The sequence below is a fragment of the Mesoplodon mirus genome (genome assembly GCF_964341445.2).
Source record: "Mesoplodon mirus genome assembly, chromosome: 6".
NCBI classification, from domain to species: Eukaryota; Metazoa; Chordata; class Mammalia; order Artiodactyla; family Ziphiidae; genus Mesoplodon; species Mesoplodon mirus.
Window position 1 is genome coordinate 3,761,131 of NC_138982.1, and position 26,125 is coordinate 3,787,255.

The following is a 26,125-nucleotide window of genomic DNA, read 5'->3' on the forward strand; positions in this document are numbered from 1 at the left end:
GGGAGACTGTAAAACAGAGGGGATAAAGGACTTCCTCCTTTCTGTTTGCTTGCAGTGTCTGTCATTTTTACCCCCGCAATAAGCAAGAGCCCTTTGGTCCAGAAGCAGCAATTGATCTCAGCCTTAAGCTTCTTTTGGCACCCCTCCACCCCCTACCCAGCCTCATCATCTCCCTCTCTGTAGCAGCAGGACCAGTTGCACAGCATCCTCCCAGGGGTATAAGCTACAGGTCAGCAAGTCATTCCTCTGAGCTCCTGAGACCTGATGATCCAACCTTGATTTCTCTTTTTCACTACTCCTAGGGGTGGTAGCTGGTCTCTATAGTTATCATATCTGGGCTGCGTCAGTGTTCCCTTTTTGCTTTTCCAGTCCATCAACACCCAATACTATGTTCTCTGTTGTAATATCTTGTGATTTCTGTTCTCCTAATATGCCTTCAAACATACCCCAAAGGAACCCAAAGTCATTTGTAGGGTGTTTCTGCTTTTGGAAAATGTTAACATTCAGATTTTTCAGGAATTACTGGCTTTCAATAGAAATTACCCAAACTGAAGCACGGAAACAAAAAGATTTGAAAAAAAAAAAAAAAGAACAGAGCCTGGAATGACCTGTACTAAGGAGTAAGAAGTCTAGTATAAGTGTAAGTGTAGGCACAGAAGAAGAGAGAGAATGGGGCATAAAAAAAGATTTGAAGAAATACTGGCCAGAAGTCTTCCAAATTTGGTAAAAAGATACAATAACCAGCAATCCGCAGATCCAGGGAAATAAGTGAACCCCCAGCATCAATAAATACAAAGAAAATCACACCTGGAAACATAGTGTAACTACCGATAAACAAAGATAAAGAAACAAAATCTTAAAAGCAGCCAGAGGAAAAGATATGACACCCAGGAAAACAACGGTAAGAATTACAGCTGGCTTCTCATCAGAAAGAGTGGAGGCCAGAAAACAACAGAATGACAGTTTAAAGTGCTGTAAGGAAACCCTTTGATGGCTTCTCATTGCCTATAGGATAAAGTCTAAGGCCCTTAACTTGCATAACCCACTCTTGTTTACACTTTTAGTCATCTTCTGCTCTAGCAATATTCTACTATTGTGTAATACCTTTTTTTTTTTTTTTTAACGCAGGCCCCTCTATGTGGAAAGACCCTCTCTTCTTTGCCTACTTACTTGCCTGACTAGCTTGACCACACACCCCCCTCCCCCTGTGGCCTAATGTCCCCCTGTACATATCTATTGCTGTATTTACTATACAAATAAGTATCTGTTTAAATCTAATTCTCTGACATTGAATGGAGCTCCTTTAAGTTGAGGACTGATTTTTAGATCTCTGGTATCTATTGTACTGCTTACCACAGAGCAGACTCAATCAATTTTTGTTGAATTAATTCCCATAAAAGACTAACAATACTCAGTATAGAAATTGAATTTAGTTACCAAGGTCCATTAATTTCTATACTTCACAGTCAAGCCTGTGATTAGTTTCTTCTTACTGATTAGTAGTTTTTTGTTTTTTGTTTTTGTCCTAAATAGTCCTTACAGTGATGCTAAACCAGATCATTCTCTCTTTTTTTTAAATTTTATTTTTGGCTGCGTTGAGCCTTCGTTGCTGCGCACAGGCTTTCTCTAGTTGTCGCGAGTGGGGGCTACTCTTCCTCGCGGTGTGTGGGCTTCTCATCACGGTGGCTTCTCCTGTTGCGGAGCACAGGCTCTAGGTGTGCGGGCTTCAGTAGTTGTGGCTCGCAGGCTCTAGAGCGCAAGCTCAGTAGTTGTGGTGCGTGGGCTTAGTTGCTCCGCGGCACATGGGATCTTCCTGGACCAGGGCTCGAACCTGTGTCCCCTGCATTGGCAGGCAGATTCTTAACCATTGTGCCACCAAGTTCTAAGCATTTCTAACTATAAGCCCTCCATAGTTTCCTGGGAAAGGTCTTAAGACATGGAGGCTCATTTTTCCTTTCCTTGTCTTCCCAAATTCTTTCCTTTGGGATGAATGAAGTGAACTGTCTACATGTTTTTATCCTAGACAGATTAGCTACCTGTATCCGAGGCCCCATTTCTAGTCCATAGGTCATAAGTTTTGACCTAAATGTTGTTGCCTGATCCTGGCTAGTTCCTAGTCCACTCATAACTAATTAGCAGGGCTGATTCCCGTTTTTGGTTTGAGTTCTGCTAAAAGAGAGGAAGAAGAAGCCAAGCGCATGTTTATATTTGGAAGTTGGGGAGACAGACTGTGTGAAAGGAGGTCTCTGGGACAACTCCCACCCCTTATGATCATGAACTCCATTCCTTCTGAGTACACCATACTGCAATATATGACTTTCTGTCTATCTACCCTTCCACCCAATGCTTTCCTCTCTCATTGCTGTTTCCTTATTTTTCTTCTTCAATTCCTTCTCTTTTTCTTATATCTTTTTAGCTTCTCTTTCTTTCTTTTTTTTTTTTTTTTAAGAGTTCCTGGTTAGAATGGGTGATGAGGGAACTTTTAAAGGAAGATTAAAAGAAAAACACATATTTACAGGGAACTAAAATCCTTTTATGAAAAAGCTTTCTCCCTTACTTCTTCTACTGCTTAAATAGATGGCACACAGTAGTCAATAGATCTGGATCAAAATCTCACAAAGGGTCTGTTCAGATCATTGGCCCATTCAAAATACATATTTCCCTACAAAATAAAATCTAAACTTATGACTTCAGCATATTTTTTCTGGGTTTAACTTCCCCAGTTAAGGCAGTGATATAAGCTACCTGATGGCAAGGAATATTTTACCTGTTATATTTGTATTCACACTCCCTAATCCCATCACATGTAACTAGAATTGAATTGAGCCAGGTGTAGCTAACAGTTTGCCATGTGATTTTGGAGAATTAGTTTCAACCTCTGGACAATGGTTTATATAGTTTCAAAAATGAATGTAATAATATCTCAATCCATAAACTTTATAAAACGTATCAACAAATAAAACTATTGTATTAGACAGCTTGGGCTGCTATAACAAAATGCCACAGACTGTGGCTTAAACAACAATTTAATTTCTCACAGTTTTGGAGACGAGAAGTCTGACATCTGGGTGCCAGTGTGGTTAGTTTCTCATGAGAGCTCTCTTCCTCGTTTGCACGTGGCTGCCTTCTCACTGTGTCTTCTAGTTGTGAAGACAGAAAGCAATCTCTCTGCTGTCTCTTCTTATAAAGACACTAATCCTACAGGATTAGGGCCCCACTCTTATCACCTCAGTTAACCTTAACTACCTTTCAAAGGCCCTATCTCCAAATACAGTCACATTGGGGGGTTAGGGCTTCAACATATGAATTTTGAGAGGGAACACAATTCAGTCCACATCAGCCATGATAAAATATACACAGGTATTTAGACCCTCAGAATAAATCCAAAATTCACTTAACATTATTGACTTTAGATGCTAATTATGGGATATAGACAGAGTAGCTGCCCAGAATTTCGTGGTCCATTTGCCCTAGTCAACTTGAGGCCAGGAAGGGACCATGGGTGATTTGTGCTTGACCTTGTGATCCTATCTATGGCAAGAAAACCACATTCCTCTATCAGGACCCAAACGAATAATTTTGAAGTTAAATACAGAAAAGCGTAAACTCTTGGAATTTACAGTCAGGAATGGGAATGTAGGATGTATTCATGCTTTAAACAATATTTACTGACGATCTACCAAGTGCTAGGCACTGCGGAAAAACTGAATACTGACATGGTTCCTGACTTAATTGAGTTCACAATCAGGTAGGGGTATGGACAGGCCCTTTCAACAACAGGATGGGGAAAATACCTGTGCACCCCAGCAGGCTTCCCCTGAGGGGGCATCGCCTAAGCAGAGCCCCAGAGATGTCTGGGAAGGAACGAGGCAGGTGATAGGGGGCTGCAGCGCGGGTCTGAAGAGAACCAACTTACTGACGGCTGGTGGCTGGGGCTGGGCCGCTAAGAATGGGCAGACCCGGCACCCAAGGTCACTGTCCCCCTCACAGCAAGGCTACCGCAGCCAAGACGGGACGCTACCCACGAACCAGGGTACTTTGAAGGCCCTCAGACTCAGCTTATTTCGGTTTGCGGCTCAAATTAAGCATATGTCTTACATTTTTCTCTCAGGTCCCCATTTCCAGGCCTTTTTGTTTGTTTTTTCTTTTTCGCTCCCCGCCCCTAAGAACCTTCCGTTGGCAAGACCTTCTGGTGCAGAAACCAGAAAGAAGCTCCCAGAGCAGTCGGGGCTGAACTCGGGAAGCAGTCATTTCTGCCGTAGAGTCTCCTGTGGCGCTGAGGAGGAAGGCCCAGAGTAATAAGCCAGAACAGCCGGGGAGACAAAAGCAACAAGACTCAGGGTCAAGCAGGGCGCTTCTTGCGTTCTCACTCCCTCTCCGCGGAGCCGCCTCAGCTCGCTCCACACCCAGCACAGCGCTTGATTGACAAGGGGGCCCGCCCAATCCCAGCGCGGCGCAGACGGCTTTCGCGTCAGTGGAAGGGGAGACTGAGCCTATCAGATTGGGCAGGGAGGTGGTTTCCTGCCCGCGCGGATCCGCCCACGGCCTCGCGACCAGTCAGCGCTGCAGCCCCGCCCTCCCGACACGCGCGCCCCGCCCCTCTCTTCAGAGCTACGCGGCGGCTGAGCGGAGGCCTCGTGCCGTAACGGCCATCGCGGCGGCCGCGGCGGCGTCCCGGTGCCCTCCTCCAGTGAGCTGGGGCCACCCGGGCTCGGCAGAAGGGAGGTGAGACGGTTGTGCCGGCAGGCTGACGCACAGAACAGCCTTTCCTTGCCCCGGGAATCCACATAGCCTGTTACTTGCCGCGGTGCTTCCTCTTCCCCGGCGAAGTTAGCCCCCGGGGCGCCGTCTGCCGGCCCGGAGCTGAGCCGGAGGGGGCGGGGAGGCCGCTCGGCCGGGCCTGGGCGTTTGCCTCGGAGTTCCGCGCGACCCTCCGGCCACTGCCCCGGGCGGCGCGGCCCCGCGGCCTCCCGGTCCATCCCCGGAACGTCGGGTCGGGGTGAACGCCGCGGCTGGCCGCCCCCGCGAGGCTGGGAGGTCGAGTTAGAGGCGCGCGCCCTTCCCCGTTTCTTTTCCTCCCCAAAAGTCCTGTCGGCTGTTGTGGCGCAATCCGCGGCCGCGAAGGTAGGGACGTGGTAGTGGAGGGAAGGGGCGCGCTCACCTCCAGCCCGAGAGGAGGGGGAGGGAGCCGTTCCTTGTGCGGAGGGTGGATGTCCTCGGGATGCGCCTCCCGCCCCTCCTCCCACCCCCAGCCGTTTCCCTCCTCCTCGGGAAAGCTGGGTTATTTTAATCTTATGGACCTGCTGTAGATTCGTACGCGAGTTGCTTGGGCTATGAGCTTTTGACTTGAGTTGTAATATATTCGGTAAAAAAAGAAAATGTATCTCGATAGTTGTTTTGTAACCTTTCTTATGTGTGTCCATGAAAGTTAAATTTGCCGTAAGAAGCTCGGGAAGCTGGATTTTGTTCGGGGCTGAGAACTCTGACATTATAGACGCCTAATTAGTGTCGAACGAATGAACTAGTCACCTGAAAATAATTCTACCCGTTAGATTTGGTGAGAAACCATGGGAGTTATGAAAGAATAAGGTTAAGGAGAAATTTCCAACCCCATCTTGGGTGGTGAGCAAAGAAGCTCACTCAGTGTCCGGTCAGAACGGGTGTTGCAAGAGGTATTCATTGCTAAAAATCTTACTTTGGTAGATTTATGAAAGACCAACTGTACAATTTATTAAGCACTTGGAAAGCACTGTGCCTAAAGTCTCAACCTTCAGCGAGTTCACAGAGTCAATGGGGAAATAATCCAAGAAGGTTTTGTTCGGTAATTGTCAATAAGGTTCGGCTCTTAAACAGGCATCCCATTCAAAGTTTGATAGAAACTCAAGAACTATGCATTGGTTGATTAATATTAGTTTTATTTCATCTTGATCACAAACTTTGGGATTTTCTTCTTTGGAAAATTGTCATCTGTGAACAGTTTGCAGAATGTTCAAGATTTCTCAGCTGTGCTTGTTCATGTATTAAATTTTAAATTGTTTGCTCTGTTTTTCTAAGCATTATCTTTAGTCCAGATGTTACCAGTGCTTTCAGGTCCATGTAAATAAAGCTTCGAACATTTTGTTAGATATTGAATGATGCTTTATGCCACTGGGTTCATTTTTCTTTTGAACCTTTGAGAACTTTCCTGCCAAAACTCAAGGTAGATTTGATGTGATTATTGTTATAAATCACATGTCAGGAAGAATTGATAAATACAGTTGCAGTCCATTTTTTTCCTCTTATAGTTTAATTAATAATTTTTACAATTTACTCACCTTTATAATATGAAAAAATACCAAATGTTGTCTACCTACACCAGAAGACTAAATGATTATTTAGTTATTTGGTCAATAAGTAGAATTGGAGGAAACTCTTGAAATTACTAAGCATTTAACAAATTCTCCGTGAATACTTTGCTGTGCTGTTTTAGGAAGACAGCTGACAGGGCCACAAATGACATTTAAAGATTATTTAATAAGGCAACAATTCTGTTTGGATGCTCACTTTATTTGAAAGATAGAATTTATTATTATTATTTTTTAATTTTAATTTTTTTTTTTTTTGCGGTACGTGAGCTTCTCACTGTTGTGGCCTCTCCCATTGTGGAGCACAGGCTCCGGACGTGCAGGCTCAGTGGCCATGGCTCACGGGCCTAGCCGCTCCGCGGCATGTGGGATCTTCCCGGACCGGGGCATGAACCCGCTTCCCCTGCATCGCCAGGCGGACTCTCAACCACTGCGCCACCAGGGAAGCCCCAGAAAGATAGAATTTATAGTCTTCCCTTCAAAACTGATTCCATATGCTGACTTTGTTTTGGTGATTTTATCATGCCTTAAATTACCCAGACATAAACCTTGGTTTTGTCTTTGACTTCCTCTATCCACATAACTTAACGTTGACCAGTTTTTGTCAACCATTTTCTGAAATTTCTTTCAGATATCTGTTCCTTCCCACTAGCTTTTAACTGGGTTTTCTGCCTGTCTTTTCTCCCTACTCAGTATGTCCTGCCTTCTGCCTGTTCTTAAAATAATGCTTCCAACGCCCTCACTGTTAAACCAGCAATAGTTCCCTGTTATTTACAGAGTATAGTTCAGAATTCCCAGCCTTCTAACAATCTGCTCAAAACCTGTTTTTTCTAATGATGGCACTAATTCTCTATAGGAGCTGTCCACCCTAACCAACCCAATCTCTTGTTCTCATTTAGACTTTGTATTTTTCTACCTTGGTATCTGTTGAGACTTTGCCTATGTATAGCCTGCGTTCTTTAAAAGGAATTTTCCTCCTTAAATTAAGTGGCAAATGAAGGCAAATTTTGTTGAAGTTTCATTTTTGGTCCTTTAGTGCAACTTTCCAGATCTTTCTGTTCTCTGTGTTGTCACTTTCCTCTGAACGCACTGCCCTTACTGTTTTATCATTCCTTTGGTTTTTAATCTTATGTGGACTTGTATCATAATACTATGGAACAATATTGTGGGAGCGTTGGAATCCAACCTTCTGTCTTATAGATAGGGAAAATGTAATCCATACAGCCTAACTGCACTAAAATTCACCTAGTGATGGTGGCAGAGCTGAGACTCAAACCTTGATTTCCTGCTTGACTTCCTAACTCAAGTTGCGTATATTAAAAAAAATATATTGTGTATTCTATGAAACTATACTTCTTTTCATCTCTCGCAATGTCATTTTGTATTGTTTGCTTCACATTACTTTGCATTTTGTGTCTTAATGCCTTCTCATATAGATTCAAAACTTCTGTATGAGGGCAGGGGAACCTTCATGACTTGCATTGTTTGAGTCATTGAAACAGTGATTTAAAGTCTACATAGAGACTTCTAGCTTGTTGGATGTATTAACAGCTTTAACAAAAATAATACTGTCATGTCCACTGTTGAGTCCTATGACTCACTAAAAATGAATCTCTTAGAAGTTTCACTGTTAGATTTTAGTTTGTTTGATTCTCTTGATAAAAGAGACTGAATCTTTGGGATCCTTGAAAGTAGATGTGAACAATGACTTATTAGGTGACTAAGTTTATTGACCTAACTAAATGTTCTTTTTCTCTTTTTGATAGAACAATAACGCTTTTACATTTTGCTATTTTGTCGTTTTGTTCATCTGTCAAGAACCAGATTATTGAGCAATCTGCTTATTGAGCAAAACATTCTGTAAACCATTTGTTCCATTTGGGGAGTTAGAGAGCTTTTATATATTTGTTCTTCACGTTTTTTTCCCCTCTTAACTTTAAAGTTTCTGTTAATACCAGCAGCATAGGGTTTCCTTGGTATTTTTATTACATTGATGTAGCAAGAGTTGAATGGTATAAGACAGCACAGAAGACTATCAGGTGAAATATCTCTGGAGGGTATGCTGTACTTTTTTGGCCTGAAACAAATTAGAAACTATTTTTGTTTTATTGTTTGGTTGTTTATAATGGCTTATTCTTATTTGTTTAAATAATTATCTGCTAAAATAAACTGTGGAAACACTGATTCTCTTGTTCTTTTTTCCTGAAATTGTACCTAAGGAGTGCTGAATTGGAGCACTCCTTAAGTATGGTATGAATAATTTCTGCTTTTGTTCAAACAGACCAGTTGAATAAAGCAGTGAGAGTATGGCTTGGAGAGATCTTTTAAAAAACGGGTGCATTGAAAAAGTTTTTTTTTTTTTTTTTTTTTTTAATGAATCAGCCTTCCCAAACTTTCAGTACATGCATGCTTCAAAATCATGTTGCATTTGGATCAATTCAAATAATAAATATAACAAAGAATTTAATGTTCCCTGTATTTTTTGAGTATTCCAGCTATATTGTAGAAACATTTTATTAATTAAACAAGGCACTGGAAAGGTTTTTGGAAATGCTTGATCACTTCCAGATACTATATGTTTTTAAGCAACATTTTTATTTTTAGAAACATTTAGAATACTTCCTGTACAACCTCCTCCACCCCCCCAACCCCCCAACCCCAAATTTTTGCTGACCTAGGAAGTCAGATTTTGGGTTGGCCAAAAAGTTTGTTTGGAAAAACCCGAATGAACTTTGTGGCCAACCCAAATACTTTAGTTTTTCTATGTTTTTTTACATTTATTTTTACATATTCTTAGAAAGCCCTATAAAGCCTTCCATGATTTGGCTTTTGCCAGCTTCTAGCTGCATTTCTTGCCATTATCTTTTTCCATTAGGCTGCTCTTTGGGCCTTGAATAGCCAAGCTCTTTTTTGCCTTGGAGCCTGTGAACATGCTCTTCCCTCTGGCAGATGGCTTCTTTGGGTTAATAAGTATTAAGTTTGGCTGCTAGTAACAGAAAGACACCGAATAATAATTTCTGTCCCACACCAGAGAAATCCAGAATTTACATGACACTCATTTATTAAGTGTTATTTCCAGTTTTTTTCCTATTATAAATAACTTTGAAATAAAGATCTTTGTATATAAGACCTTAGAAAATTTTCCTTTTGATTAATTTCTGTTGTGGGATCCAATTGAAAGTTCCATTAATTTCTTTAAAAACTTGTTTAGAGAAAGTATCATGTTTTTTAAAATTGAAAAGTGGCCAAATTTCAGTGTATCCCAAATGAATTTTTCCAATTGTAGACATAGGCCCATTACCCAGATCAAGGTAAAGAACGTTCCTAGTGCTTCAGAAGGCTCTCTCATGGGTCCTCCCAATCTGTATCTCCTCCCCGCCGTCCCTCCCCCCGCCCCCGCAAAGTAATCACCATTTTGACCTATATCACCATAGGTTATTTTTGCCTGTTCTTGAACTTAATATAAGTGGAACCATACAGTATATACTTTTGTGAATGGCTGCTTTTACTTAACATTGTGTTTGTGAGACTCACCCATGATGTTGGGTACAGCAGTAGTTGGTCTTTTTCACTGACGGCAGTATTTTGTTGGATGAATATATACATTAAAAAAAAATTCACCATTAATGGATGTTTGATATACTTCATTTTTTTTAGCTGTTGTGAATGAAGCAGCTATGAACATTTACTTACAAGTCTTTTAGTGGACATACACCCTCATTTCTTTTGAGTATATATACGTGGGAGTAGAATTGCTCTGTTTTTGTCTACCAGTTTTTTTTTTTTTCAATTTTTTGGCTGCATTGGGTCTTCATTGCTGCATGCATGCTTTCTCTAGTTGCAGCAAGCGGAGGCTACTCTTCATTGTGGTGTGCGGGCTTCTCATTGTGGTGGCTTCTCTGTTTGCGGAGCACTGGCTCTAGGTACGTGGGCTTCAGTAGTTGCAGCATGTGGACTCAGTAGTTGTGGCACGCGGGCTCTCGAGTGCAGGCTCAGTAGTTGTGGTGCACGGGCTTAGTTGCTCTGCGGCATGTGGGATCTTCCTGGACCAGGGCTCGAACCCATGTCCCCTGCATTGGCAGGTGGATTCTTAACCACTGCACTACCAGGGAAGTCCCTTTCTACCAGTTTTTGAACCTGATTGAACCAGTTCTCTGGCTGGTCCATAGTAGTTTCCTGGGATTTCTCCCTTTACCATAAAGCTAGTGATTCCCTTTGCCTTAACTCTCTTATTTCCTGTGAATCATGTAATTCTTTAAAAAAAATTTTTTTTTATTATTTTGACACCTTCTTTTGATGGGGTATATCCCACAGTAGATTACTGTGAAAAGTTGAGATCTGTGTTAATAAAACCCCCTTTATTTATTTATTTATTTATTTTTGGTCTTCCCACTGATTTGGTTGGTTGGGTAAGGAGTTGTAGGTTGGAAATAATTTCCCTTCTGAATTCTAAAGGCATCTCTCCATTGTTTTCTAGATTGTGGCCCATTTAAGAATTCTGAAGACATTCTGATTCCTGATCCTGTTTTTTGCCTTTCTGGAATTTTGTAAATTTCATGAGGGTGTGACTTGGCATACATATATTTTTGTGTGTTTCCTTAGGTATTATTCGTTGTGTCCTCCAGATCTGCCAAATTATGTTCATCAGTCCTGGGAAATATTCTTGAATTTTTTTATTGATGGTTGGATTAATCTGCTAGGGCTGCCATAACAAAGTACCATAGACTGTGTGGTTTAAAGAACAGATACTAATTTTCTCACAGTTTTGGAGGCTAGAAGTCCAAGATCAAGGTACCGTCAGGGTTGGTTTCTGATGAGTTCTCTTCTTGGCTTGTAGACAGCTGCCTTCTCAGTGTGTCCTTTACAAGGCCTTCCATGGAGAGAACTGTACCTTTCCTCCTCTTATTTTGAGGATACCAATCCTGTTGGATTAGGGCCCCACCCTTATGACCTCATTTAACCATAACTACCTCCTGAAGGCTGTATCTCCAAATACCGTCACACTGGGGGCTAGGGCTTCAACATATAAATTTTGAGGGGACACAGTTCAGTCCATTACAGTGGTTTACTCTCCTCCCTTTTGTATCTCTCTCTGTGAAACTTCTGTTCTTTGTTTGGATCTCTTAGACTAGTCCTCTGATACTCGCTTTTTCTCTTACTTTTCACTCCTAGTCTTTTGGCTCTATTTTATATGGGAGGCTTTCTTAACTTTATTTCCTAAGCCTTCTGTTGAATTTTTCATCTTTTGCTGTGAAGATTTTGATTTCCCAGGAGTTCTTTTTGTTCTCTTAAAGATTCTCTTTTATAGAGAGCATCTTGTGCTTCTGTCATGGATGCATTGTCTTCTCTAATTTCTGAGGCTATAAATAGCTTTTTTTAAAACATTTTTTTTTTGCAGCCTGTGTTCCTTCTAAATTGGTCTCCAGCTTTTATGTTGGAGGCTTACTTCAGGTGTCAGTAATCGATTCTTGGATGTTATCTAGTGAGTGAAAGTCTGAATTGATGGGGACCTGAAGACTTTGAATTTCATTGCATGGTGGCCTAAGTGAGCCATTTTTTGAGAAAACCCTGATTGATGTGCAGGAGGTGTTTTCCTCTTGGGTCAGGTTCATGAAGGAAAACTCAAATCTGCTTGAGGTCTGAAAGTTTGGCCACCAGTTTTTTTGGTTTGAGGGATTGGACTTCTCATTCCCCTACTTTTGGTAGGGTATGCAGATCTTTAATTATATCTGGTGAGCCCTAGTTCAGAGTGGAGTAACCAACCAATCAGAATGATTTTACATTTTTAAAGGGTTGTAAAAAAATAATATGTGGCAGAGACTGTGTGGCCCGTAAAGACTAAAACATTTACTATCTGGCCCTTTACAGAAAAGGTTTGCCTACCTTGTTCTGGTTGTAATGGTTCTGATTTCCTTTAATAAAGCTTCTAGACTACTACTACTTTTACTCCCACTCAGGCTTCAGTTTACAATCTTGGAACTTCCTGAAGCTATTTGTTTTAATTTAGTTCAGTGCATATCATGGAAGTTATGACTAAGAATTGGTAGGATATACTCTATTATCAGAGATATGAGATTTTTTAATGTAAAATCTCAAGAAGTAGGAAAAGCAAAATACTGAAGGAATAAATCACAACGCATAATGAGTGTACGTGTGCATTGTTCTTTTTCTTGTCATCTAAGTCTATAACATAAGTGCGTATACTTTGAAGAATGGGGAAAGGGGCATTGAGAACAGGCCCAAGTCATGTTTTAAATGAGCAGTTTTCATCAGCTCTCTCTGTAGTTGGTAAATCATAACTGGCACAATAAATTGGCTCCAGACAAGAAGCTGTTCCAGGCAGTAATATACATATACATATATATGTGTAAGTGTGCGTATATATGTGTGTGTGTGGGGTTGTATTTGTCCACCTGATATCAGTCAGAAACGAGAGAGAGAATTAACGTAAGCCACGTGGCAGGGTGGGAGAAACAGGAATTGCATTGTTATAGGAAATAAACTACATAGGTAAAGAGAATGGAAGAAGCAATGAAATTTGGAAGCTGGAAAACAACAGCCCGATAGAAACATTTTAGTAGATTTAAAAATGTTCAATCCTAAACTGGCAGTAGGAAAAATGGAAAAGAATCCTCAGGCTCAGGAATTGGCAGCATCAGGTATTCTTGTGGAAGAGGGGCTGAGAGTGGTGCTAAAAATAGGATAGCTTGAAAGTCTGTTTAAGAAGCCAGCTCAGTTAATCATAATAGCAAAAAAGTAGAAACGGCCCAGATGTCCATCAACTAATAGTAGGTAAATAAAATGCATATTGCGATAAACAGCAATGAAGTACTCATACGTGTTATAACATGAATGAACCTTGACAGTATGCTTATGTGAAAGAAGCCAGTCACAAAAGACCACATATTGTATGATTTTATTTGTATGAAATGTCCAGAAAATACAAATCTATAGAGATAGGGAGTAAATTAGTGGTTGCCTAGGGCTGGGAATAGGGGAGATTAGAGGGAAATGGGAAATGACTGCTCAAGGGTACGGGTTTCTTTTTTGGTGTGATGAAAATGTTCTAAAATTGATTGTGATGATGGTTGCACGACAATGTACTAAAAATCATTGAATCGTATGCTTTAAATTGATCACTTATGTAGAATTTGAGTTATATCTCAGTAAGCTATTACAAAACAACAACAGAAAGGCAGCATGAGCCTGGATCTCTTTGTCAATTTGTATAGCTAAGTGACTGCCCTCTTTACTGCGGCAGCAGAAGACTGAAGATTTATCCTCTGCAGCGGATAAAATACAGCGTCTCTAAGAGCGGGGTAGATACTAATGTAATCGAAGACCAGTTATCTTACAGTAAACACCTGGATTAACTGAATGTGCTCAGTGTTAGAACCCTTATTGAGGTCCCTTCTCCTCTTGGGGTCCCAGAATCCTGACCATCAAGTAGGAACTTAGAGGATGATTCTCTTAGTAGAACCAAGGAGAAAAACTCTGAAGTTATTCACAATCAGTTTTTAGGGCCCTAGTTTTAAATATGAACAAGACAGTCAAGGATCACCAGGTTCATGAGGAAAGCTTTTAATATAAGAGACCAAAACAAATAGAAAAAAAGAATTTGGAGCAATAAGAACTAAAAAAAGAGCTCTTGAAAATTAGGGTAACAGTAAGAAGAAAATAAAAGAATGGAAGTTAACGTAGAGGAGACCTTGCATAAAGTGGAGGAAAAGATGGAAAACAGGTAAAAAAATATATGTAATTCAAAGGTCAGTCCAGGAGATCAACTTCTAAGCAACAGAAGTGTTGGTAAGAGAGAACAGAGAAAAGAGTGGAAAAGAAATAACAGTGAAATATTCAAGAAAAATACCCGAAGTTGAGGAATATCATTTTGCATATTAAGAAGCCTTCTGGGTTCTCAAGGAAAATGGATGAAAACAGATAAATGTACTTTGAATTAGGGTCTAGTCAGGAAAATGGAGACCATACTACTTATAACAGAATTGTGTAGTATAAATAATTGTTTAGCCAGATGTTATGGGTTGAGTTGTGTCCCTGCAAAAAGATATGTTGAAGCCCTAACCTGTGGTACCTTAGAATGTGACCTTGTTTGGAAATAGCGTCTTTTCAGAGGTAATCAAGTTAAAGTAAGGGCATTAGAGTGTCCCTTAAGCCATTGTGACTGGTGTTCTTTAAAAACAGTAGGGAAATTTAGACAAATTTGGACACAGGCATGCACAGAGGGAAGATGGCCATGTACAAGCCAAGGAATGCCTGAGACTACCAGAAGCTAAGAGAGAGGCCTGGAACAGATCCTAACTAATACCTTCAGACAGAGCATGGCCAATACTTTGATTTCAGACTTGTGGCCTCTAGAACTGTGAGATGGATTTCTGTTTCTAAGCCAACCCAGTTTGTGTTACTTTGTTATAGCAGCCCTCAGAACCTATAATAGATTAGGTAATTGGAGAACTGAAAAGGCAATAAGGCAACTCTCAGGTATCACAAAGATAATTAACTATAGGAAGTAATTAGCCCCTAGGGTTGGGAGAACAAAGAGAAGAGATTGGAATTATTGGAATTTAGAAGCTTGAAGAGTGGCCCTGAGGAACTGGAACTCAAACTTCTGAGGAGTTGCTGCCTGCTCAGGAAGTATAAGTATTTTAGGAGACTTGATAAGGCTGGTTTGGGAATGGCAGGAAAAACACAAAAGCAAGCAAAAAGTTGCTAGCTGAAACCAATTGCTGATGCTGGAACCATTGCTGTTTCCAGATTGAAGGTTGACAGTTGATACTGAGCTGAAGGAGTATCTCCCTGTTCCCTCCTTCAATCTTCCAGTGTCTTTCTAGTGTCCCTTTTAGGCAGAGTCTAACAGGAAGCCAGCTAGCAAAGAACTGTGATTTGCAGGGTTCCAGCCCCTCAGCATTACAAAGCAGAGTAGAGAAGAGTAGGTTTGAAGTCTAGGACAGTAGCTTAATAACCAGTACACACAGACACCGAGATATTTCATTGTGAAATTTTGGAATACATGGGACTCTAAGCTTCTGGAGGGGGAGAAATGGGTCCCTCGACTTCAGAGATTGAGTATTCTCAACTGCATCCTCACAAGCCAGAAGACAGTGAGCAAGGCCCTCAAATTCTGAGGGAAATGATTTCCAAGCTAGATTTCTTTACCCATCCAAATTATTAAGTACAAGTATAGAATGTAGGCATTTTAAGACGTGTAAGGTCTCCAAAAATTTCTCTTCCTCACTTCCTTCTCAGAAAGCTATTGCGTGATTTGCTCCACCTACCAAAAGGAAGGAGTAAACTTCAGTGAAAGAGGAAGGTGAGCATTACAGGAGACAGGAAATCAAATTCTAGAGGGACAAGGGATTCCTAAGGTGATAAAGAGAATTTTCTTAATGCTAACTGGTTATCAGATGAAAGAGCAGTAAGTCTGGATTTGAACAGGTGAGGCGGCCCTGGTAGTTTTATGACAATGAAACTAATAAAACACCTTATGTCTGTATCTCTTAATTAGGCAGTTGGCAAAGAGTTTGAAGTTGAATTAGTGATGTCTTTTGTTTGCTTAGCTTTTTATATTGGAGTTTAGAGCTTCATTCTGGAATTACTTCTCTCTTGTACTCTCCCTTAGGTGATCTTGTTTAAGCCTATGATTTTAAATAGTATTGATACGTGGCTGACCTCTTGCTCAGGCAAGACCTCTGCTCTGAGCTCCAGAGTCATTTATTGTATCCATTATCTACTACTGTGTAAAAACACTCCAAAACTGAGTGGTTTAAAACAATAATCATTTTTCTTCTGCTCATAGATCTACATTTAGGCAGGACTTGGGTGGAGATGGCTTGTCTCTGTTCCAAGTGGTATCATCTAGGGTTGCTTGCTCATACTGCTGACAAATTGTTGTTAACAGTTGACTGTGAGCTCCTTGGCTGGCTATGGGCTAGGGCAGTGGTCCCCAACCTTTTTGGCACCAGGGACTGGTTTCGTGTAAGACAATTTTTCCACGGACCGGGGTGGGGGTGGTGGGGATGGTTCAGGCGGTCATGCGAGTGATGGAGAGCAGCGGACGAAGCTTTGCTTGCTTGCCACTCACCTCCTGCTGTGTGGCCTGGTTCCTAACAGGCTGTGGACCGGTACTGGTCCGTGGCCCGGGGGTTGGGGACCCCTGGGTTAGGGGCCTTGGTTCCTCTCCATATAGATCTCTACGTAGGCTGCTTGGGCTTCATGATAGCATGATGGCTGGGTTCCAAGAACAAGCCTCTTGAGGGTGTCCAGTAGAAGCTGTAACACTTTTATGACAGCCTTGGAAGTTGCATAGCTTCACTTCTGCATAGTAATAAGCCTACCAATATTCAAGGGGAGGGAAGTTGTCTCCCCCATTAAGAGGTGGTGTCTAAATTACATAGTAAGAGAAGCATTGAAGATATTGTCTCAGCCATCTTTGGAAAATACAATATGCCAAATACATCAAGCTGTTTCCTTGATTTTGCCACTTGTATATATATCCCATAGGTGTTTTGAGCTGAAAACAATCAAAACAAATTCTTGATTTCCTGACTCTTAAACTGTACCCTCTCCCTGCTGCCTCCATTAGTTCATTCCTCAATCTTTCTCATGTCATTCAGTGGTGTTGCCACTCACCTAGTAGCTAAAACCCAGGTGTCATACCTGATTCCCTTCCTTCCCACACTTCTAATCCATCTTGTCTCTTCGAACTCCAAATACATCTTGGATTCTTCTGTTCTCTGTCTACATGGTCACCATACCACTCAAGTCTGGGCTACCAAGCTACCATCATCTTTTTACTTGGACTCCTGTTGTTATTTATTTCAGATATAATTGACATTTTATTAGTTTCAGGTATACAGTGTAATGATTCACATTTGTATTAACTGCTCTTCTAAAAAACTGTGGTAAAATCCACATAACATAAAATTTACAGTTCTAACCATTTTTAAGTGTATGTAGTTCAGTATTGTTAAGTATATTCATTTTTTTTTTTTTTTTTGCGGTACACGGGCCTCTCACTGTTGTGGCCTCTCCCGTTGCGGAGCACAGGCTCCGGAAGCGAATGCTCAGCGGCCATGGCTCACGGGCCCAGCCGCTCCGCGGCATGTGGGATCTCCCCGGACCAGGGCACGAACCTGTGTTCCCTGCATCAGCAGGTGGACTCTCAGCCACTGCGCCACCAGGGAAGCCCTATTCACATTGTTGTACAACCAATCTCCAGAACTTTTTCATCTTGCAAAAATGAAACTTTGCATTCATTAAACAACTACCCATTTCCCCAACCCCTGGCAACCACCATTCTACTTTCTGTTTCTATGAGTTTGCTCTAGTTATCTCATTTAGTGGAGTCATTGGCATTTGTCTTTTTATGACTGCTTTATTTCACTTAGCATAATGTCTTCAAGGTTCATCCATGTTGTCACATGTGCAAAATTTCCTTTCTTTTTAAGGCTGGTAATAGTCCATCGAATATATATACCACATTTTGTTTATCCATTCATCTATTGATGGATATTTAGGTTGCTTCCACTTTCAGCTATTATGAATAATGCTGCTGTGAACAATGAATGTACAAATATCTGTTCAAGTCTCTTTTCAGAAATTGCTGGACCATATGGTAATTCTCTATTTAATTTTTGGAGGAACTGCAATACTTTCTTTGAGGAACTACCATCCCTCCCTCCCTCCCTCCCTCCTTCCCTCCTTCCCTCCCTTCCTCCTTCCCTCCCTCCCTTCCTCCCTCCCTCCCTCCCTCCTTCCCTCCCTCCCTCCTTCCCTCCTTCCCTCCCTCCTTTCCTCCTTCCCTCCCTCCTTTCCTCCTTCCCTCCCTCCCTCCCTCCTTCCCTCCCTTCTTCCTTCCCTCCCTCCCTCCCTCCTTCCCTCCCTCCCTCTTTCCCTCCCTCCCTTCCTCCTTCCCTCCCTCCCTCCTTCCCTCCCTCCTTTCCTCCTTCCCTCCCTCCCTCCCTCCCTTCCCCCCTCCCTCCCCCTCCCTTTCTTCCTCCCTCCCTCCCTCCTTCCCTTCCTCCCTCCCTCCCTCCTTCCCTCCCTCCTTTCCTCCCTCCCTCCCTCCCTCCTTCCCTCCCTCCCTCCTTCCCTCCCTCCTTTCCTCCCTCCCTCCCTCCTTCCCTCCCTCCCTCCTTTCCTCCCTCTTTCCCTCCCTCCCTCCTTTCCTCCCTCCCTCCCTCCTTCCCTCCTTCCCTCCCTCCCTCCCTCCTTCCCTCCCTCCTTCCCTCCTTCCCTCCCTCCCTCCCTCCCTCCTTCCCTCCTTTCCTCCCTCCCTCCCTCCTTTCCTCCCTCCCTCCCTCCCTCTTTCCCTCCTTCCCTCCCTCCCTCCCCCCCTCCCTCCCTCCTTTCTTGATTGTAGCTGTCCTTTCCTATGCGTGTTGGTCATTTGTGTATCTTTAGAGAAATGTCTGTTGAAGTCCTGTATTTAAAACTTTTGTTGTTGTTATTGTTGTTGAGTCTCAACTAGTCTTTGTATTTCTACTGTTGTTTTTCCTGTTAACTAATTCTTTACACGGCAGTCAAAGGTTAAGATTTCTGTATTCATCGTGATATGCTCACAGCTTTAATAAGCACAAATCTTAGTGGCTTAACACAATGGAAGTTTAAATGACTTTTTCATGTCAGTATAGTGTGTATGTGTGATGGAGTAGGAGGGGGGATGCCTCTGCTCCCTGCAGTAACTCAGGGGCCCAGGCTACTCTATCTCTTTAAATTATCACTACCATCACAATATGACTTTTGAGGCTGTCTTGAAAAGGGAAGCAAGTATGGAGGAAGATTTTAGGGCCCACTAAAAAGTGGCGTGTATCACTTTCACCTACATTGCATTGGTCAGAACTGGGCCCCATGACTCCGCCTAACTACAGAGGCGGCTGGGAAATGTAGTATAGCAGTGTACTAATGAAAGAGAGAACACGGATATTAAGGAGCACTATCAGTTTCTGTCACAGTGTATATTAGATTAGAACTCCCTTGCTTCAAACCCTTTAATGACTTCTTGTTACCCATAGAATAAAATTAGCCTATGTCTGTTCCAACCTTATTTTGTACCATTTCTCCCTTATTATTCTCAAGCTACATTAGACGAGGTCATTTCCCATAACAGGCCAAACATTTTTTCCTCCTGGAACCTGTGTGTTTTGTAGTTTCCTTTGCTTGGAGCACTCGAAATATTTAGATGACTCCCTCCTTTTCATCTTCAATACCAGCTTGAAATCCATCTCTAACTAAAATCCCAAACAAAAATAGCTCTCCTATTCTCTTTCCTTTATGATAGCACTGTGTTTACATCTATCACAGCATTTATCACAATGTATAACTATTTTATTTGAAAAAACATTCTGTTTGCTTTACTTGTGTCCTCTGCTAGAAAGAGATGTCTTTCTCACTGTTGTATCCCTGCAGCACCCAGCCAATGCTTAGCACAGTCGTCAGTAAATGTGTTGCATGAATGAATGACTGTTATACAGAACAGACTGAACTGGAGAGACTGGAGTGAATTATAACCAAGACTTCTAATGGTAATTTAGGTGAATTGCTAAGGGCTTGGGTTTTAGTGGTGGCAGTGTCAATGGAACAGAAAAGGATGAACAGGAATCAAAGGAAAAACCAGCACAAATTGCCGTGTGACTAAAGTGGGGAGTCTGGGTGAAGGGGATGATAGTGGTTTGTAATTAACAGATGAGTAAAGAGGATAGAAGAGTTGGTGTTTTGGAGATAATGGTGAGTTGGGATTGATGTGTGTTGAGTTTGTGGTGAGAGCAAGACTTTCATGTAGAAATATTGAGGAACAGTAGCTTGGATTAGAGCACACAATTGAAATTACAGATTTGGGAATCATTTGGGCCCAGGTGATAAGATGAAGCACTAAAAATGGGTGATCTACTGAGAGGGTATATATTGATAAGAGCAAGGGGGGAAAAAAGAGAAGCCAGATATGGAAACCGGGAGTAGGTAGAGAGGGAGGAGAACCACTTTTTAATACGGGGTTAAGGAAACCAGGAAGTTCCAGAAAGAAGAAAGTTTAGCTGGACGGCTGCTAGTGTGGCTCTTCTTTGTGATGTGCATTTGAAGCGTCTGAAATGTTACCTTTCCTGAGGGTTATAAAATGGTGATATTAATATCTGCTTCACAAGGTCGCCCTGAGGATTATTAACATACTATACTGAAAGCAGGTAGTGTAGTTGCTCTTCTTAGTACGTGTCCATTAAACGTTTTGAAGTGAAATACAATACAAGACAATACCGTTAAGCATCAAGAAGGCATTAAGGAGTTTGTAGAAGAAGAAAAGCCTTCTGAACTTGCTGTAGCATCTTTTCTTTAGAGATATATTCTTTTTAAATGTTCCAGTAAGTTAGAATTGTACTAAAAGCCTATATAGAGATAACATTTATGAATTTATTTTGAAGAGTTTTTAGTAGGAGTTTTCTGATCTGAAAATATACAGAATCATAGCAGTACAATGGCAGTTCATCTGTTTATGCTTCTTAACCACATCCTTTTACTGAATCTTATTCCGGAAGCATTTATAATGCAGGTGCTCCTTTGAAATGTCCTTTAAAATGGGTTGAGATTAAATTCTTATTTAACATTGAAATGAAATGAAGGTATATTTAAAATGGAAATATAGTTTTATATGTCAAATTGTACTAACTGCTTAGAGTATTTGACTTTTGGTAGTGGAACTTGGTCATAGGTAGTGTGGAGAAGTTCCAGTTCCTTTTTGCAGTTGCCACAGGATTCTGTCTCCAGATAATCAAATAAGAGAGCCATTTACACAAGGGGAAGTGGGAGCTTTCCTGCATTCCTTTTCATTATCTTTTTGTTTAGGGAACTTTGACAGGTTAGCTGGGCGGAGTTTGGTTGTTCCATAGCTTGCATGACCAATCTTTTTTTTTTTTTCCCCTCCCATCTTAACATGTATTATTATGGAAAAAAGTAACTTATTGTTGCCTTTTCATGATCAATAGCAGTCTATAAGTAAGAGTAGTAGTTTGGAATAAAGGGTAGGGTAAAAAGGTGGGTAGGCAAGGAAAGACGTATTTAAAAATGAAGGAGGGGGAGGGAAAAAGAAGCTGAGAGATAATTGGTGAATAGAGCTTTTAATGTTTATCTTTCCCTTTGCCTTGGGGTTTCAACTTGCAGTGAATTAGCAGTTGAAAATTGCTTTGCCAGTAGTATATAATTGGTGACTTTAAGGTTATTTGCTACCTGGAACAGACATAATTTCTTAAAATTCAGATATAACTAAATTTATACTTTCTTACAATTGGTCGTGGAATTTTTAGCATTAGGTGGGAGGATAGGGCAGGGAAAGAGGATTATGTAGCAGGCACTGTACTAAGTGTTTTATGTATGACTTTGTTTAGTCTTCACAACAACCCTGTAAGTAGATGTTATCAAAGCACAGAGAGGTTAAGTAACTTGCTCAAGGTCACACACATAATAAATGTCAGAGCAAGAATTCAAACTATGATGTTTCCCTTTTCTTGTAGTTAATATTTTATTCATCTCTTTGCTTCATTTACAGTTCCATTCAGTTACTGGGTCCTGTTGGCTTTAAAAAAAAAAAGCTTTATTGAGATATAATTCACATACATACAGTTCACCCATTTAAATATACAATTCTGAAATCAACCACAGAAAGAGAAACGAGAAAACAAGGATTACATGGAGACTTAACAACATGCTACTAAAAAACCAGTGGGTCAACAATGAAATCAAAGAGGAAATTTAAAAATTCCTTGAAATAAAGTATACAATTCAGTAGCTTTTAGTACTTGGAGAGTTTTGCAACCATCACTACATAGAACATTTACACCACCCCTCAAAAGAAACCCCACTCCTGTTAGTTGTCACCCTCTGACCTCCCCTACCCCTAGTTCTTCTAGACAACCATTAATCTACTTCCTGTCTCTAGATTTCTTCATTCTGGGCATTTCATATAAATGGAATCATATAATATGTGGTCCTTCGTGGCTGGCTTCTTCCACTTAGCATAATGTTTTTAAGGTTCATCCATGTTATAGCATGTATTAGTACCTTATTATTGCATGTATTAGTACTTTATAACTCATTAGTACTTTATTATTATTGCTGAATAATATTCTGTTGTATGGACGTACCAAATTTATCCTTTCATCAGTTGATGGACATTTGGGTTGTTTCTCCCTTTTGACTATTATGAATAATACTGTTACGAACATTCATGTATAAATTTTTTTATTGTGGTAAAATATACATAACAGAATGTACCATTTTAATTGTTTTTAAGTGTATAGTTCTGTGGCTTTTAAGTGTATTCACATTGTTGTGCAACCATCACCACCACCTATTTCCAGAACTTTTTCATCTTCCTCAACTGAAACTCTGTATCAATAAAATACTAAATTCTCATTCTCCCATCCCCTTTGCCCCTGGTAACCACCATACTTTCAGTCTCTATGTAGTTGACCTCTCGAGGAACCTTATTTAAGTAGAATCATACAATATTTGTCCTTTTGTGACTGGCTTATTTCACTTAGCATAATGTCTTCACATTGTAGCATGTCCTTTTTAAGGCTGGTAATATTCCGTTGATTGTATATATCATTTTATTTACCCATTCATCTGTTGATGGACACTGGTTGCTTCTGCTTTTTGGTTATTGTGAATAATGCTGCAGTGAATATGGGTGTGCAAATATCTATTCAAGACTCTGCTTTCATTTCTTTTGGGTATATACCTAGAAGTCGAATGGCTTGATTATATTTTTAATTTTTGAGGAACCCCAAACTTTTCCACAGTGGCTGTACCATTTCACATTCCTACCAGTAATACACAAGGGTTCTAGTTTATCTGTGTCTTCACCAATACTTGTTATTTTCTGTTTTTTGATAGGATTAGCCATCCTAATGAGTGTGAGGTGGTATTTCATTATGGTTTTGATTTGCATTTTCCTAATGATTAGTGATGTTGAGCATCTTGTGCTTGTTGGGCATTTGTATATCTTCTTTGGAAAAATGTCTGTTCAAATTCTTTGCCCATTTTTTAATTGGGTTGGTTTTTTGTTGTTGAGTTGTAAGAGTTCTTTATATATTCTGGATATCAGTTCCTTATCAGATATGTGACTTGCAAACATTATCTCCCATTCTGTGATAGTATCCTTTGACGCACGAAAGAATTTAATTTTGATGAAGTCCAGTTTATTTTTTCTTTTGTTGCCTGTACTTTTGGTGTTAGATCTAAGAAATTATTTCCAAGTCTAATGTTGTGAAGCTTTTGCCGTGTTTTCTTCTAAGGATTTTATGGTTCTAGTTCTTCCATTTATGTCTTTGATCCATTTTGAGTTCTTTCAGTATATGGTGTAAGGTAAGGGTTCAACTTCATTTTATAAATTTTTATGTGAGTATATATATTTCTTTTGGGTGTATAGCTAGGAGTGGAATTCCTGGGTTATATGGTAACTATGTTTGGCCTTTTGAGGAACTGCCAAACTATTTTCCAAAGTGGCTATACCATTTTACATTTCCACCAGCAGTGTATGAGGGTTCTAATTTCCCCATGGCTTTTTGGTTCTAATTTCTCCACACTGTATTACCTTCTGACTGGCTGATTTCAACAGTTTCCTTGGCTTACCTCTTTGGTGATAAACTCACAACTCTGCCTTTCTGCTGTCCCCTTTCACCAATCCATAACGCTGTTTGTTGTATCATAAAAGTTTAGAGCTGAAAGGAATTACAGAGAATCATGGAAGTCAAACCATTCATCTGCAGTTGCTAAAACAGAGAAGTTAAGAGATTTGACTCAGTTATACAGTGATAGTGTCAACACTAGACAGCCTCCTATGTGCATAGCTTTCATTTTATTAAATCATGTTTCCTTTTTTTGTGTCTAAAACTCTTTACTTGACTGTCTTAACCAGGTCTCCTCCTCATCCTGTCCCCTAGAGAACAATCTAAAAGCAAGGAGTTGTGTGCAGGTAATTTATTTGGCAGATGATCCTAGGGAACAAGAGCAAGGGGCCAGCGTGAATGAAATAAAAGAAGAAAAGCCAATACAAGAGTGTGTTATTGAGTTATTCAGTGCTGTGGCAATCAGGACTCAATCCCAGTGGGAACTTTTGAGGATCTAGATGCTTCTCAGTTTGTCTGTTCAGGGATGGACAGGAGTAAACTGTATCATCTGTTCTTGTTCTCCATCAGTTGACGGTTGGCTCAGTGCAGGGTAAATTCTTTCTCTTTCTCTCCCCCATTTTAGGGCTGCACACGAGAGCCTGCCAAGTGGTGTCTCACTTCATGGCTTTAAAGAAGATTTAGGGCAGAAAGAAAATGAATCACAGTGAACACTGGGGGGGAAGTAAGTCAGAACCTACCTGTAACTATTAGCCTTGGCTTATGACTAGTGTGGTAGGCAGAATAATGGTCTCCCAAAGATATATACATCCTAATCTTCTAAACCTGTGACTGTGTTACCTTGCATAGCAGAAGGAACTCTGGAGATAGGTTGATTTTTCTGAATTATCTGGGTGTGCCCAGTGTAATCACAAGGAGCCTTATAAGAGGAAGGCAGGAGTGTCAGTTTTAGAAAGAGAAAATGGAAAAACTATAAAATATAAAAGAAAGGTGAAACAATAAAACTACTATATAAAGGTGAAACATTTTAGAAACAATACGTTGAGTATAAATTTTGGAGAATTTGAATAAAATTGGCTCTGTTTCATTTAAGAAAAGAGAGGAAGAAAGAGATGTGACAGTGGAAGGCAGAGGTCATGATGACCTGGCTAGGAGCCAGGGAATGTGGGCAGCTTCTAAAAGCTGGACTGGATTTTCCCCTAGAGCCTCCTGAAGGAATGCAGGCTTTGATTTTAGCTCCGTATAACCTGTTTTGAACTTATCTCCAGAACTTTAAGTTAACAAATTGGTATTGTTTTAAATCACTAAATTTATGGCAGTTTGTTACATAGCATTAGGAAACGAATACAGCTAGAATCAAAGGAGAGTTGGATTGCATGAAGATGAAGATTTTTCTGATAGAATCTGTGTCTTGCTGCCAGCCTCTCTTTTGATTCTAGCTGTTTGAAGGTTTTTGCTTTGTAACAAGTTACCACAAATGCACCTCTTGCTCTGCTCAGATCTGTTTGGACCCTGCATTGATTCTAATCCTTCGCCGAGTCACTGCAGTCTCAACAGAAATTTAAAAAGGGTTGTTGCTGCAAGCTGGTGCTACCTACTGCTGCAACTGGTCTTGAAGCAGGGATTAATTAATATTCATCATTTTCCTCTTTCACCACCCATTCTAGATTTCCCTTATGCTCGGCCGGCAGTTCACCTGCTCTAGGTTGCTTGTGACCTCTAGACTTTCAAACCGGAGGGACTTGAGCCCTTAGTTGTCTTGTCCTTTTTGGGCCATTGTTGCTACAATTTCCTGTTTCCTTTATTAGTACCAAGCACGGAAAACAACCTGAGTCTGAGACAGACTGCTTCCTACCTACATTGTGTACAACAACTGCTAATGATAATGAGAGTCAGTAATCATTCCTAGTATATTTCTTTCTTTCTTTGCCTGCTGGTCTGTCAGCATGAGGAGGCCAAAGTGCCCAGGTAGTGGTTTTAGCTTTTTTTAGTGCCCATTCATTTAATTACATTTCAGTTAGTACAATTAGGTTTGCATTAGTTACCTTTCAACCAACACATTTGTGATAACCATTATGTAGGAAACTTTCAGGACCATGAGAAAATGTAAAAGGAGAGAGAGACTAGCCTAGGCCTAGCATTCAGGGATTG

General features: G+C 40.8%; 1 protein-coding gene across 4 annotated transcripts in view; it reads left to right on the plus strand.

The window, feature by feature from the left end:
• Positions 1-4,602: 4,602 nt before the first annotated feature.
• The window catches only part of NCK1 (NCK adaptor protein 1), a 92,853-nt gene continuing 71,330 nt past the window's right edge, over positions 4,603-26,125 (plus strand). For 2 of the 4 annotated variants that reach the window (XM_082624615.1, XM_082624617.1), the window contains exon 1: positions 4,603-4,725. The gene's annotated coding sequence lies outside the window, so the exon portion shown is untranslated. Of the gene's footprint in view, positions 4,726-4,752; positions 5,125-26,125 lie in introns of those variants that run through there. The other 2 variants (XM_082624616.1, XM_082624618.1) reach the window with 2 other exon arrangements.